We start from the raw sequence: 12,977 nt of genomic DNA, 5'->3' as shown, positions 1-12,977 counted from the left end.
TAATGACACTGCAATTTTTATTTTTGTATGATGTAATCAGGAGAAAGAAAACTGGCGTTCTACGGATCGGAGCGTGGAATGTCAGATCCCTTAATCGGGCAGGTAGGTTAGAAAATTTAAAAAGGGAAATGGATAGGCTAAAGTTAGATATAGTGGGAATTAGTGAAGTTCGGTGGCAGGAGGAACAAGACTTTTGGTCAGGTGAATACAGGGTTATAAATACAAAATCAAATAGGGGTAATGCAGGAGTAGGTTCAATAATGAATAAAAAAATAGGAGTGCGGGTAAGCTACTACCAACAGCATAGTGAACACATTATTGTGGCCAAGATAGATACGAAGTCCATGCCTACTACAGTAGTACAAGTTTATTTGCAAACTAGCTCTGCAGATGATGAAGAAATTGGTGAAATGTATGATGAGATAAAAGAAATTATTCAGATAGTGAAGGGAGACGAAAATTTAATAGTCATGGGTGACTGGAATTCGAGTGTAGGAAAAGGAAGAGATGGAAACGTAGTAGGTGAATATGGATTAGGGGTAAGAAATGAAAGAGGAAGCCGCCTGGTAGAATTTTGCACAGAGCACAACTTAATCATAGCTAACACTTGGTTCAAGAATCATAAAAGAAGGTTGTATACATGGAAGCAGCCTGGAGATACTAACGGTCGGCCCACCTCTTGCGAGTTAACGAGCATTTCGCTCTCGTTTAAGTATAAGGCTGAAAGACACAGCCTTCCAGGAATTGTGAAACGAATTCCGTCGTCCAAGACCATGTGCCACAAAGAGCGCAGATTCGTCACGAGATGGGGAAATTCACAGGCGTCTATTGTGCTGAATGGGGCCAGGCTGATCACGCCTAAGCGCTGAGAGTGAGACAGACGAGAACCTACGTTCAAAAACTGGTTCAAATGGCTCTGAGCACTATGGGACTTAATTTCTGAGGTCATCAGTCCCCTAGAACGTAGAACCACTTAAACCTTGCTAACCTAAGGACATCACACACATCCATGCCCTAGGCAGCATTCGGCAGCATTCGAACCTGCGACCTTAGCGGTCGCGCGGTTCCAGATTGTAGCGCCTAGAACCGCTCGGCCACTCCGGCCGGCCGATATTAGGAAAAGTCGTGTGACAACTGAGACTGATTCAGAACTAATTGACAGTGTCTCGATACAACAGTATTTCCTAGACAAAGCAAATTTGGAGGCCTGTAGGTCGAAATTCTTCACCAGTTAAACAAGGCATCATCAATAACTTTGAAACCTTGCTTACAGAGGACGAATTGCTAATGAAAATGACTTTTTGCTGCGAAGTTATTTCCACCAGACAATTTATCAAAATCATAACCTTTAACGGGCAAAAGCTAACAAAGTCGTTGTGTTGTGATATTCAGATTACAGCGGCTTCTGCAGTCTATATTCATGTGGTTCGCTGTCCAGTAGGCGTGTGCGCAACCTCCGTCTAACAACCCTATAACTGCCTGAGATTTGGGCATGACGGCAAACAGTGCAGGAGTGACACAAGATGTGCGTACTGCTTAGGCCCACACAGAAGTGATGCATACGGGAGGTGCAATCAACCAACCTGCACTGAAGTGCCAAAGAAACTGGCACACCTGCGTAATAGTGTTAGGGCCCCCTGGAGCACGCAGAAGTGCCGCAGCACGACGTGCCGTGGACTCGACTGATGCCTGAGGCAGTGCTGGAGGGAACTGACGCCATGAATCCTGCAGGACCGTCCATGAATCCGTAAAAGTACGAGGGGGCGGAGATCATTTCCGAACAGCATGTTTCATGGCATCGCATATACAGGGCGTTTCAAAAATGACCGGTATATTTGAAACGGCAATAAAAACTAAACGAGCAGCGATAGAAATACACCTTTTGTTGCAATATGCTTGGGACAACAGTACATTTTCAGGCAGACAAACTTTCGAAATTACAGTAGTTACAATTTTCAACAACAGATGGCGCTGCGGTCTGGGAAACTCTATAGTACGATATTTTCCACACATCCACCATGCGTAGCAGTAATATGGCGTAGTCTCTGAATGAAATTACCCGAAACCTTTGACAACGTGTCTGGCGGAATGGCTTCACATGCAGATGAGATGTACTGCTTCAGCTGTTCAATTGTTTCTGGATTCTGGCGGTACACCTGGTCTTTCAAGTGTCCCCACAGAAAGAAGTCACAGGGGTTCATGTCTGGCGAATAGGGAGGCCAATCCACGCCGCCTCCTGTATGTTTCGGATAGCCCAAAGCAATCACACGATCATCGAAATATTCATTCAGGAAATTAAAGACGTCGGCCGTGCGATGTGGCCGGGCACCATCTATAAACCACGAGGTGTTCGCAGTGTCGTCCAAGGCAGTTTGTACCGCCACAAATTCACGAAGAATGTCCAGATAGCGTGATGCAGTAATCGTTTTGGATCTGAAAAATGGGCCAATGATTCCTTTGGAAGAAATGGCGGCCCAGACCAGAACTTTTTGAGGATGCAGGGACGATGGGACTGCAACATGGGGCTTTTCGGTTCCCCATATGCGCCAGTTCTGTTTATCGACGAAGCCGTCCAGGTAAAAATAAGCTTCGTCAGTAAACCAAATGCTGCCCACATGCATATCGCCGTCATCAATCCTGTGCACTATATCGTTAGCGAATGTCTCTCGTGCAGCAATGGTAGCGGCGCTGAGGGGTTGCCGCGTTTGAATTTTGTAGGGATAGAGGTGTAAACTCTGGCGCATGAGACGATACGTGGACGTTGGCGTCATTTGGACCGCAGCTGCAACACGGCGAACGGAAACCCGAGGCCGCTGTCGGATCACCTGCTGCACTAGCTGCGCGTTGCCCTCTGTGGTTGCCGTACGTGGTCGCCCTACCTTTCCAGCACGTTCATCCGTCACGTTCCCAGTCCGTTGAAATTTTTCAAACAGATCCTTTATTTTATCGCTTTTCGGTCCTTTGGTTACATTAAACCTCCGTTGAAAACTTCGTCTTGTTGCAACAACACTGTGTTCTAGGCGGTGGAATTCCAACACCAGAAAAATCCTCTGTTCTAAGGAATAAACCATGTTGTCCACAGCACACTTGCACGTTGTGAACAGCACACGCGTACAGCAGAAAGACTACGTACAGAATGGCGCACCCACAGACTGCGTTGTCTTCTATATCTTTCACATCACTTGCAGCGCCATCTGTTGTTGAAAATTGTAACTACTGTAATTTCGAAAGTTTGTCCACCTGAAAATGTACTGTTGTCCCAAGCATATTGCAACAAACGGTGTATTTCTATCGCTGCTCGTTTAGTTTTTATTGCCGTTTCAAATATACCGGTCATTTTTGAAACACCCTGTATAATAGTTTAGGATTTACTGTTAAAGTAAAATTAACAAGTTTTGTAACAAAGACCTGAATGCTAAAATCTGAACGCTTTAGTCGATCTCAACGATCGACATTTCATATAAAAGCGCATCATTAAAATGATGAATGTTGTAAATATCAATTCTGTAACTTTATTTGTTTAAAAGATGTAGTAAATTTAAATTATCATTATTTAGAGTTTAGCGTCAGATCATCATTTCCTTCACACAAAACACATTGAACGGTGACAGCGTGACATCTTACTCAATCATTAGGTAATAGAATTTTTGTTGTAAAGTTTAGTGCATAATAGTTACTTTTGTCCCTTATTTATTTATCAGTAAGCACATCGGTGCAAGGCTACTGGCCGTGACATTCAATTTTATTGGTTTTATGAAAAATAATTTAACGTTTATTACGTAATCCATATTATTGTTACTTTATTTAAAATGTGAAAGTGCTCAAGCTTTGATTGTTTAAATACGTTAAAATGTTAAATAATGTAGAATAAGGTGTAGCCAATCAGATGGACAACGTCAGAGAAGGGAACTGCACAAGACAGTCGAGCGACGATGTTCGCCATGCGGGAGATGTGGCCGCAGGCCGGCAGAAGGACAGTAGTGGTGAACACGGGAAAGCGGACAGCCGGTCTTTAGGCAGCTAGGAAGTGAAACGACTTAGAAAATTTCGCGTTGTTTGCTATCACAGGACTTAGTCTCTGAGCAGTGAGCAGCCGCGCGCATGGTGTGAACTCAAACTTTTCGCAGTTAACGAGATGGAGTATTGGACTTGTATTTCGCGATGAGATTGTGAGTGGTCGAACTGTGTCAAATTGATATGCGCTCGAGTGTAACAGTAACTCAACATACGACCACTTTCGCTATTAGTTTGCTTTCTGAATAAACATTATTCTCGGGCCCTCCCGCCGGAGGTTCGAGTCCTCCCTCGGGCATGGGTGTGTGTGTTTGTCCTTAGGATAATTTAGTTTAAATAGTGTGTAAATCTAGGGAACGGTGACCTCAGCAGTTTGTTCCCTTAAGCATTGTGACGGTACATCATATAAATATTGACATTTTTATCGGCTGTAAACCGCAGTTAAAGTATTTTATGAATATAATTAGTGTAAAATATATGATTAATGTTCTTGAAACAACTGATATGCAGCGATAATTTAAGAGTAGCATCTTTATTTAGTGTCTATGAAAATAAAAAAGGATCGAAAGAGACGCGATTATACGGCCGAGGAAGGAGGACGTATTTTATGGGATACACACTGTTTTGTTTCGCTGTACAGAAGGCAGCCATTGAGCGGCTACACATATTTTATGTAAGTTATTCGTATTTCTACTAAAATAAAATATTATTGTTATCACAAAATGATTTTCTTTGTAATAGTTGTCACCTAAAATGCTCGCAGTGGCTAATTATTTTTAATACGCATTTTTTTTTTTTAGTAATTTGCGCTGAGAGAAGCTCATCTTCCTATGCAGCCTCTGGTCGGCCATTACGCGCCGAAGTATTAATTTATTTTCCAAAGTGTTAACAGTAAATGTAAATGAGAGAGATTTCGTTGTAAGAACCTTTTTAAATTGCAACAGATAATTAATTTACGTTAAAGTTCATTTTTTTAAATTATACAGGTTCCATGAGTTCAGTAAGTTTTATCTCGGCCGCTGCACGGCAACAATCGAAATTCTCTCGAGCCTTGCTTCGCAATCAATAAATAGAAATTAACAAAATTACATCCAGTTCAGTTAACGGCAACTATGTTTTAGTCATCACGTTCAAAATCTAAAGTTGGTACATGAATAACTGAGACCCTTCAAGAACCCGTTTCATATTTACTTATGCACGCAAGCAAAAGGGATAAGATAATATCCCTGACAGAAAGAATCATACTGATAAATTAAAAATAAAAATATATAAAATTTATATGTAATTTCCTTTGTATATGACGTAACAAATGCCACTGACGTCACAGCATTCATACACATTTGAATATTTGAAACATTATTCTAACCAAATCGCAACTGTGTGGCCTACATCATTTACGGTTAGTTACTTTAGTTCCCAATATTATTCTTACTGTTGTTGTATTTTATATTAACTTTGTATGTTTCATCCAATTTCGCAAACTTGCCATCAGCCAGACAATTAATCAAAAGTGTTACAAGTGTCCAATTTAGGGCGTGTAATGTGCGACACGTGCTTTTCAACTCTTAGACGAGTTTGAGCCAAGACATTTCCACGAATAGGAATCGCATGTAAGCCCAAATATCTTTGGGATGTTAGCTCGCACTCTACATATCATTGTGTCTTAAGTAGTACAGAACAGATATGACAAAGGCTTGCGTGTCAAACGTGATTATGTAAAGCAGTAATAAAAACCTCCTGAAACAGAAATACAACTTCAAACACCCAAGGTCGCTATTTTACAGCATTTGTTGTGATGACCGGTTTCAACAATGCTGTACAATAACGATCTCAATAAATACTCTACAATAGCGATCTTGGCTATTTGAAGTTGTACTTTGGTTTCTGGATTAATCTAGATCGCCCGAAATATGACAGTGCCAAGTAACTACAATACAAAGCTGCTGTTTCAGATTTTTTCCAGCGTATTATCTTCGCCTTATAGTAATTCTACTTATAGCGAAGTCGGAAAGCATTATACACTGTTTGCGTTACGCCACTCAGCACCAGGCTATATTTATCAAACTTTGAGCAGCTATTCACTACGTGATGGGTTAATACCAATTTTAAAATGAAACATGTTTATTATCAACATCAGTATGAGGTGTGACCCCCCAAGGGCAGGTATATATTCTTGTATTCGTTGTTGCATGCATGTAAGTGAGCCCCCGAATGCCGTCTCTCTATCAGCTTTGAGTGCTCCCATCACAACGGGTCACAAAGCTTATCTCCGCTACGGAGCTGCCCTCTACTAGTACTATTATTCTTAGCACCGTCCCCTTGGAGAGGGGTCATCTCTCTGGGTTGACACCATCCCACAGACAGCAGAAACTTTCCTAGTCTAGAGTCAGACTCGACTGGGACACTGAGTGGCATTCGATGGGAGTTCGACGATGAGTCTCGCTTGTGTTTGTAGCAGTCAGACCGACACCAGCATGGCCAGAGGGTACGCTGATGGAATGTCAGAGGAAGCATCACCCATCAGTTCATAGAGTTGTGGTGTGGTAAGTTATTGTATATGACAACAGGACTGATTTGGTAATTGTTAATGGGATATTGGATACTCGCCACTATGTGGCAAGAATGGTCCTGTTATAACAGCCTTCATCTATCTACATCTATATCTACGTGGTTACTCTGCTATTCAGAATAAAGTGCCTGGCAGAGGGATCAATTAACCACCTCCAAGCTGTCTCTCTACCGTTCCACTCTCGAACGGCACGTGGGCAAAATGAGCACTTCATTTTTTCTGTGCGAGCCCTCATTTCTCTTATTTTGTCGTGATGATCATTTCTCCCTATGTAAATGAGTGCCAACAGAATGTTTTCGCAATCGGAGGAGAAAACTGGTGATTGAAATTTCATGAGAACATCCCGTCGCAACGAAAAATCCCTTTGTTTTAATGACTGCCACTCCAATTCACGTATCATATCTGTGGCAATATCTCCCCTATTTCGCGATAATAAAAAACAACAGCTGATCTTCTTTGTACTTTTTCAATGTCATCCGTCAGTCCCACCTGATGCGGATCCCACACCGCACAGCAGTACTCCAAAATATGGCGGACAACGTGGTGTAAGCAGTCTCCTTACAAGACCTGTTGCACCTTGTAACCGTTCTGCCAATGAATCGCAGTCTTTGGTTTGCTATACCCACAATATTATCTATGTGATCGTTCCAATTTAGGTTGTTGTTGTTGTTGTTGTTGTCCTCAGTCCTGAGACTGGTTTGATGCAGCTCTCCATGCTACTCTATCCTGTGCAAGCTTCTTCATCTCCCAGTACCTACTGCAACCTACATCCTTCTGAATCTGCTTAGTGTATTCATCTCTTGGTCTCCCTCTACGATTTTTACTCTCCACGCTGCCCTCCAATGCTAAATTTGTAATCCCTTGATGCCTCAGAACATGTCCTACCAACCGGTCCCTTCTTCTTGTCAAGTTGTGCCACAAACTCCACTTCTCCCCAATTCTATTCAATACCTCCTCATTAGTTATGTGATCTACCCATCTAATCTTCAGCATTCTTCTGTAGCACCACATTTCGAAAGCTTCTATTCTTTTCTTGTCCAAACTATTTATCGTCCATGTTTCACTTCCATACATGCCTACACTCCATACAAATACTTTCAGAAACGACTTCCTGACACTTAAATCTATACTCGATGTCTCGAAGTTAACAACTTTCTCTTCTTCAGAAACGCTTTCCTTGCCATTGCCAGTCTACATTTTATATCCTCTCTACTTCGACCATCATCAGTTACTTTGCTCCCCAAATAGCAAAACTCCTTTACTACTTTAAGCGTCTCATTTCCTAATCTAATTCCCTCAGCATCACCCGACTTAATTCGACTACATTCCATTATCCTCGTTTTGCTTTTGTTGATGTTCATCTTATATCCTCATTGCAAGACACTGTCCATTCCGTTCAACTGCTCTTCCAGGTCCTTTGCTGTCTCTGACAGAATTACAATGTAATCGGCGAACCTCAAAGTTTTTATTTCTTCTCCATGGACTTTAATACCTACTCCAAATTTTTCTTTTGTTTCCTTTACTGCTTGCTCAATATACAGATTGAATAACATCGGGGACAGGCTACAACCCTGTCTCACTCCCTTCCCAACCGCTGCTTCCCTTTCATGTCCCTCGACTCTTATAACTGCCATCTGGTTTCTGTACAAATTGTAAATAGCCTTTCGCTCCCTGTATTTTACCCCTGCCACCTTTAGAATTTGAAAGAGAGTATTCCAGTCAACATTGTCAAAAGCTTTCTCAAAGTCTACAAATGCTAGAAATATAGGTTTGCCTTTCCTTAATCTATTTTCTAAGATAAGTCGTAGGGCCAGTATTGCCTCACGTGTTCCAACATTTCTGCGGAATCCAAACTGATCTTCGCCGAGATCGGCTTCTAACAGTGTTTCCATTAGTCTGTAAAGAATTCGCGTTAGTATTTTGCTCCAGTGACTTATTAAACTGATAGTTCGGTAATTATCACATCTGTAAATACCTGCTCTCTTTGGGATTGGAATTATTATATTCTTCTTGTAGTCTGAGGGTATTTCGCCTGTCTCATACATCTTGCTCACCAGATGGTAGAGTTTTGTCAGGACTGGCTCTCCCAAGGCCGTCAGTAGTTCCAATGCAATGTTTTCTACTCCCGGGGCCTTGTTTCGACTAAGGTCTTTCAGTGCTCTGTCAAACTCTTCACGCAGTATCGTATCTCCCATTTCATCTTCATCTACATTCTCTTCCATTTCCATAATATTGTCCTCAGGTACATCTCCCTTGTATAGACTCTCCATATACTCCTTCCACCTTTCTGCTTTCCCTTCTTTGCTTAGAACTGGGTTTCCATCTGAGCTCTTGATATTCATAAAAGTGGCTCTCTTTTCTCCAAAGGTCTCTTTAATTTTCCTGTAGGCAATATCTATCTTACCGCTAGTGAGATAAGCCTCTACATCTTTACATTTGTCCTCTAACCATGCCTGCTTAGCCATTTTGCACTTCCTCTCTATCTCATTTTTGAGACGTTTGTATTCCCTTTCGCCTGCTTCATTTACTGCATTTTTATATTTTCTCCTTTCATCAATTAAATTCAATATTTCTTCTGTTACCCAAGGATTTCTACTAACCCTCGTCTTTTGACCTACTTGATCCTCTGCTGCCTTCACTACTTCATCTCTCAAAGCTACCCATTCTTCTTCTACTGTATTGCTTTCCCCCATTCCTGTCAATTGTTCCCTTATGCTCTTCCTGAAACTCTGTACAACCTCTGGTTCAAATGGTTCAAATGGCTCTGAGCACTATGGGACTTAACATCTGTGGTCATCAGTCCCCTAGACCTTAGAACTACTTAAACCTAACTAACCTAAGGACATTACACACATCCATGCCCGAGGCAGGATTCGAACCTGCGACCGTAGCAGTTGCGCGGTTCCGGGCTGCGCGCCTAGAACCGCTAGACCACCGCGGCCGGCCGTACAACCTCTGGTTTAGTCAGTTCATCCAGGTCCCATCTCCTTAAATTCCCACCTTTTTGCAGTTTCTTCAGTTTTAATCTACAGGTCATAACCAATAGATTGTGGTTAGAGTTCACATCTCTTTAATTCTCCTGTAGGCAGTATCTATCTTACCCCTAGTGAGATAAGCCTCTACATCCTTACATTTGTCCTCTAGCCATGCCTGCTTAGCCATTTTGCACTTCCTGTCTATCTCCTGTCTATCTCATGTCTTACAATTTAAAAATTGGTTCCTAAATCTCTGTCTTACCATTATATAACCTATCTGATACCATCTAGTATCTCCAGGTTTCTTCCATGTATATAACCTTCTTTTATGGTTCTTGAACCAAGTGTTAGCTATTATTAAGTTATGCTCTGTGCAAAATTCTACCAGACGGCTTCCTCTTTCATTTCTCTCCCCCAATCCATATTCACCCACCATGTTTCCTTCTCTCCCTTTTCCTACTCTCGAATTCCAGTCACCCATGACTATTAAATTTTCGTCTCCCTTCACTATCTGAATAATTTCTTTTATCTCATCATACATTTCACCAATTTCTTCATCATCTGCAGAGCTAGTTGGCAAATAAACTTGTACTACTGTAGTATGCATGGACTTCGTGTCTATCTTGGCCACAATAATGCATTCACTATGCTGTTGGTAGTAGCTTACCCGCACTCCTATTTTTTTTATTCATTATTAAACCTACTCCTGCATTACCCCTATTTGATTTTGTATTTATAACCCTGTATTCACCTGACCAAAAGTTTTGTTCCTCCTGCCACCGAACCTCACTAATTCCCACTATATCTAACTTTAACCTATCCATTTCCCTTTTTAAATTTTCTAACCTACCTGTCCGATTAAGGGATCTGACATTCCACGCTCCTATCCGTAGAACGCCAGTTTTCTTTCTCCTGATAACGACGTCCTCTTGAGTAGTCCCAGCCCGGAGATCCGAATGGGGGACTATTTTACCTTCTGAATATTTTACCCAAGAGGACGCCATCATCATTTAACCATACAGTAAAGCTTCATGCCCTCGGGAAAAATTACGGCTGTTGTTTCCCCTTGCTTTCAGCCGTTCGCAGTACCAGCACAGCAAGGCCGTTTTGGTTAGTGTTACAAGGCCATACCAGTCAATCATCCAGACTGTTGCCCCTGCAACTACTGAAAAGGCTGCTGCCCCTCTTCAGGAACCACACGTTTGTCTGGCCTCTCAACAGATACCCCTCCGTTGTGGTTGCACCTACGGTACGGCTATCTGTATCGCTGAGGCACGCAAGCCTCCCCAGCAACGGCAAGGTCCATGGTTCATGGGGGTAGGCAAGTTAGGTTATTTGTAATTTTAATCCCTAAGTATTTAGGTTATTTGTAATTTTAATCCCTACGTATTTAGTTGAATTTACAGCCTTCAGATTTGTATGAGTTATCGCGTAACTGAAATTTAACGGAATTCTTTTAGTACTGATTTGAATAACTTCACACTTTTCTTTATTCAGGGACGACTGCCATTTTTCCCACCATACAGATATCCATCTAAATCATTTTGCAAATCGTTTTGGTCTTATGACTTTACAAGACGGTACATGACAGCATCATCTGCAAATAATCTAAGACGGCTACTAAGATTGTCTCCTATGTCGTTAATACAGATCAGGAACAATATAAGGCCATAACACTTCCTTGAGGGACGCTATTTTACTCGATGACTTGCCGTCTAATACTTCTAACTGTGACTTTTCTGACAGGAAATTATGAGTCCAGTCGCACAACTGAGGCGATACTCCGAAGGCACGCAGTTTGGTTAGAAGACGCTTGTGAGGAACGGTGTCGAAATTCTTCTGGAAATCTAAAAATATGGAGTCAATTTGACATCCCCTTTCGACAGCACTTATTGCTTCATGAGTATAAAGAGCTAGTTGTGTTTCACAAGAACGATATTTTCTGAAACCGTGCTGACTATGTGTCAATCAACCGTTTTCTTCGAGGTACTTCACGATCAAAGTACCAAATAACATATTCCAGCAGGATAATTCAATGCTCCACACTCCAGTTCACACCACAAACGCCTTGAGGAATGTTTGGACCCTCGTTTGGCCTGCCAGGTTCCCTGGTGTGTCCCGTACAGGACGTGTTTGGTATACGATGAGAAGACGTATAGTGTGGAACCAGTTCGGAGCCAATAATATTCATAAGCTAAGACAGTCTGTGTTTCAGACACTTGGACACGCAGGCGACGGTACGGCCAGAGTGGAGGGGGTCCTGCTGGCCCCACGGTGTGGCGCTGGAGGACGGCGGCCACGCGTGCAGTCCGTGCCGTGAGCGGCGGGCGGCAGCCGTGACGTGACGTGGCGTGACGTCGGCCAGACGGCGGGATGAGCCGGCGCGGCGCCATCCCCCTGTGTATGTGTATGTGTGTGTGTGTGTGTGTGTGTGTGTGTGTGTGTGTGACACGAGAGACAGACCCGAGGAATGACGAGGCTCTCGGGCAACGGCAAACCTCACATCTAACAGCACAGCACATACTGAACAACTCTGTTACGTGCTGTGCCGCTCTGACGCCGTCCAAGTTAGACTGCGATCTGGAAACTTTGATTGTTCGTGACACAAAAGATAAATTAAAACAGTTCTCCGTGTCACTCTTATTTTCTCCCACTATGCGTTTCGAGCACTTACACCTTCATCTTCAGGTGGACGGGTCGATTACATTACATCTTTGTTGGCTGGATGTAGCGTTATACACTCCTGGAAATTGAAGTAAGAACACCGTGAATTCATTGTCCCAGGAAGGGGAAACTTTATTGACACATTCCTGGGGTCAGATACATCACATGATCACACTGACAGAACCACAGGCACATAGACACAGGCAACAGAGCATGCACAATGTCGGCACTAGTACAGTGTATATCCACCTTTCGCAGCAATGCAGGCTGCTATTCTCCCATGGAGACGATCGTAGAGATGCTGGATGTAGTCCTGTGGAACGGCTTGCCATGCCATTTCCACCTGGCGCCTCAGTTGGACCAGCGTTCGTGCTGGACGTGCAGACCGCGTGAGACGACGCTTCATCCAGTCCCAAACATGCTCAATGGGGGACAGATCCGGAGATCTTGGTGGCCAGGGTAGTTGACTTACACCTTCTAGAGCACGTTGGGTGGCACGGGATACATGCGGACGTGCATTGTCCTGTTGGAACAGCAAGTTCCCTAGCCGGTCTAGGAATGGTAGAACGATTGGTTCGATGACGGTTTGGATGTACAGTGCACTATTCAGTGTCCCCTCGACGATCACCAGTGGTGTACGGCCAGTGTAGGAGATCGCTCCCCACACCATGATGCCGGGTGTTGGCCCTGTGTGCCTCGGTCGTATGCAGTCCTGATTGTAGCGCTCACCTCCACGGCGCCAAACACGCATACGA

The sequence above is a fragment of the Schistocerca cancellata genome, chromosome 5 (assembly GCF_023864275.1).
Source record: "Schistocerca cancellata isolate TAMUIC-IGC-003103 chromosome 5, iqSchCanc2.1, whole genome shotgun sequence".
Lineage (NCBI taxonomy): Eukaryota > Metazoa > Arthropoda > Insecta > Orthoptera > Acrididae > Schistocerca > Schistocerca cancellata.
This window is presented reverse-complemented; position numbering follows the sequence as displayed.